At 40.6% G+C, this 3943-nt stretch overlaps 1 long non-coding RNA gene across 1 annotated transcript in view; it reads left to right on the forward strand.

Moving 5' to 3' along the window:
- LOC110596069 overlaps positions 1-3943 on the forward strand; it is an 8538-nt gene that overhangs the window by 1683 nt on the left and 2912 nt on the right. The window contains exon 2 of the long non-coding RNA XR_002482238.1: positions 2260-2312. This is a non-coding gene — a long non-coding RNA (uncharacterized LOC110596069). The remainder of the gene's footprint in view (positions 1-2259; positions 2313-3943) is intronic.

Raw genomic sequence — 3943 nt, forward strand, 5'->3', positions numbered from 1 at the left:
AATGATCATGACTCCAAGATAATTACATGAGTGGAAATGCCTTTTCCATTTTTATCTCTATGATTTGTCTTTATCGTATTGCTATGATCTGACTGATAAACAAAAAAGTTGCTTGTATACAAAGTTTTCAGTTGATTGCAGAAGACAAATTTAATTTTTTGAAGGTATACTCCTAAGCAGAAGAAATAAAACCATGGTGTGGAAACCCCAAACCAAACCGCAGGAGAATAGGGAGGCTGTCAAAGCTGTCATTCCACGTATTGACGGGCTTCAGAGAACCTTTAGGAGAAGAAAACGTCCCATGTTAATTGCTAAGCTGTTTTCAAGGGCCACCTGCTTTCTCCAGAACATGCTTGGCTATCCTTCAAACACTCAACAGGACCAAATCAGGGAGTTTTACACAGGCTATACATACTCCCCCCACTTCCCTAAAAAGACAGCCCATGTCTTTGGCATAATTATATGGTACACATAATAGAGGTTTTGTTAACTACCAGTTCTTTTTGCAAAGCTTATCAAGTATCAGAGACAGCATAATGCTGTAACTGCATCTATGTAACATTTAGACAATGAGTTCTAAAGGTCAAGGTACATAATACATATCCAATATATTTATCTGATGAGCTGAACATTTTTAATATGATGTGAAATGAAATAAGCACAGAACAAATTTCTCTTAAAAGATATTAACTTCTTTACCTACTACCAAATGCCAAAATATTATTTATTCTCAAAGAATTTTTTAATTAATTGCTTATTTACAATTTTACCTATTGAAATAACAAAATAATGTGACTTAGCATATATTACACTTGGCTTAACTTTTAGTCGGCAATAAGTGGTACAAAAATCTTAGTAATGTTTTGCTATTGATTGATATGAAACTAAAAACTCTGTTGACATTAATCAAACACAAGTTGCTTAGTCATATAAATAAATGATCTCTTTAACCTTAGAGGGTCCCAGGGCTCAGTCCTTGGTTCTATGGGTTTTCTTCCAGGTTCTTGTTTTTAAATCCCCACTGTAGTTCAGTGATTGTCAAATATATGTCTTCAATGCAGCCCTCACTCTTGAAGTTAGGACTCATATCCAGTCGCCCACTTGGAAGTCTACTAGTCATCTCAAAGTCAGTAGCTCCCAAACTGAGGTCATGATTTTATCTCACCAAATCTCTCCCACCTACAGCACTCTCTATCCCAGTTGATGGCAGTTCCATCCTTCCAGTAGTTCAGATTTTTAAAAATCTGTGAATTTGTACTCCTTTTTTCACTTACGTCATCCAATTCACCAGCAAATCATGTTGCTTCATGCTATCCAGAATACAACCTTTTCTTAACTTCCTCTACTATTGCTACCCTGGTCCAAGCTACTAAAATCTCTTTATTTAATTATTTCAACAGCCTTTCAACTGGTTTTCCTATTTCTACTTTTGATCCTCTAAGCCTATTTTCACCTCAACAGTCAAAGGAATCCTTTCAAATATGTCAGATCAAATATGTCAGATTCATGATTCTCAACTTATTCTTAAAATAAAATAGCCAGGCTCGGTGGCTCAGCCTGTAATCCCACGCCTTTGGGAGGCTGAGGTGAGTGGATTGCCTGAGCCTGCGGGTTCGAGACCCACCTGGGCAACTTGGCGAGACCTCATCCCTACAATAAATCAAAAAATTAGCCGGGTGTGGTAGCGCGCGCCTGTAATTCTGGCTACTCAGAAGGCTGAGGCTGAAGGATCGTCGGAGCCCAGCAGATCGAGGCTGCAGTGGCCGGGAGCGGCCACTGGACTCCAGTCTGGGCGACAGAGTGAGACTCCAACTCAAAAAAATAAAAAATAAAAAATAGCCGGATTCGGTGGCTCAGCCTGTAATCCCACGCCTTTGGGAGGCTGAGGTGAGTGGATTGCCTGAGCCCGTGGGTTCGAGACCCGCCTGGGCAGTGAGACCTCATCTCTACAATAAATCAAAAAATCAGCTGGGCGTGGTAGCACATGCCTGTAATTCCGGCTACTTGGAAGGCTGAGGTGGAAGGATCGCCGGAGCCCAGCAGGTCGAGGCTGGGCCACTGCACTCCAGTCTGGGCAACAGCGTGAGACTCCAACTCAAAAAATAAAAAATAAAATAAATAAAATAAAATACAAGGGTCTAATGTGATAAGGTTATACATTATACAAAAGTTATAGCATTTTTACACGATAATGTGGTAAAATACAATGACTCTGTGTGATAAAGCTTCTAACCTCCTCTCTGTCTCACTTGATTCCAGTCACATTGGTCTCTTTGCTGTTCTTCAAACAAGTCCGGCAAGTTCTCATTAAGGTATTGGCACTGCTGTGACTTCTGCACAAAATTATCTTGCCCCAGATCCCTATGTGGCTGACTCCCTCATCTCTTTCAAGCCTTTGCTCAAACGTCGATCTTAACAATGAAGCCTACTCTAACCATCCTGTTCAAAATTGCAACTCACAGCACCTCTCCTCATACACCTGACATCAAAGATACTGTGCTCTGTTTTCTCCTCTGTCACCTCCTACACATGATACACTTTATTATTACATTTATTGTTTATTTTCTGTCTCACAGAGACAAACTGTAAGGACCACGAAGACAGAGAGATTTCCCTGCTTTGTTCACTGCTGTATCCTGAGAACCTAGAACAGTACTCAACACGATAAATACTCGTTAGATGAATGCAATGCCTTTCTTAACTTGTTTGTCCAAGGAGTATCACTCGTGTTTTATTATAAGAAAAATGAAACAGCAAAGAGAAGGGACGACCCATTTGACTGCAAAATAGTAACACATTACAATAATAAATTCAACCAAATGAATTCTAAATTTTCAAATACCAACAATTTTAGTTAATGATATATTTGTCGGAAAAAAAAATTCTAAAACTTAGAAATAGGAAAAAGAAATGGGTATTATTTCTGTGCAATGCTGATTTGACTTTAATATTTCCTCCATTATTTTCCAATTCTATAGGGACAGAGGTTAACATATAGGTGTTTTGTTAAGTAAATATGCAAACAATTTCTGTCCAGTAGAAAAGATGACCACAAAGACTTCTGGTTCTGTTACACATTAACTAATTTTGGATCTAACCTAGCAACCCTAATTTCTGTTAGGCACCTAGCTTCTCAAAGCTCTTTGGATTAATGTAACATAGGACTGGTTCCCGGTAACTTATGAAATAAGGAAAATATTTTAGCCAGGCATGGTAGCGTGCTCCTGTAGTTCCGGCTACTCGGAAGGCTGAGGCAGGAGGATCGCCGGAGCCCAGCAGGTGGAGGCTGCGGTGGCCGGAAGTGTGCCACTGCACTCCAGTCTGGGCGACAGACTCAGACTCCAACTCAAAAAAAAAACGGGCTACAGTAATCAAAACAGTCTGGCATTGGTACAAGAACAGACATACAGACCAATGAAACAGGATAGAGATTCTGGAAGCAAAACCTTAATTTCTCAACCAACTCATCTTCAACAAAGCCTTTACCATCAACCACTGGGAAGAGGAGAACCTATTCAGTAAATGGTGCTGAGAAAACTGACTGACCACATGCAGAAGATTAAAACACCTGTCACCATACACAAAAATCAACTCTAAATGGATCAAAGACCTAAACGTAAAACCTCAAACTATAAGAACCTTAGTTGGGCCAGGCACAGTGGCTCAATTCTATGATCCCAGCATTTTGGGAGACCGAGATGAGAGGATTGCCTGAGCTCGCAGGTTCGAGACCAGCCTGGACAGCATGGTGAGACCTCATCTCTACAATAAATCAAAAAATTAGCTACGTGTAGTAGTGCACACCTATAGTTCTGGCAACTTGGAAGGCTGAGGCTGAAGGATCGCCTGAGCCCAGCAGTTGGAGGCTGCTGTGGCCAGGAGTGTGCCACTGCTCGCCAGCCTGGGTGACAGGTGAGACTCTGTAACAAAAAAAAAAAAAAAA

The sequence above is a fragment of the Carlito syrichta genome, unplaced genomic scaffold (assembly GCF_000164805.1).
Source record: "Carlito syrichta isolate Samal-C Ts95f unplaced genomic scaffold, Tarsius_syrichta-2.0.1 Scaffold306376, whole genome shotgun sequence".
NCBI lineage: Eukaryota > Metazoa > Chordata > Mammalia > Primates > Tarsiidae > Carlito > Carlito syrichta.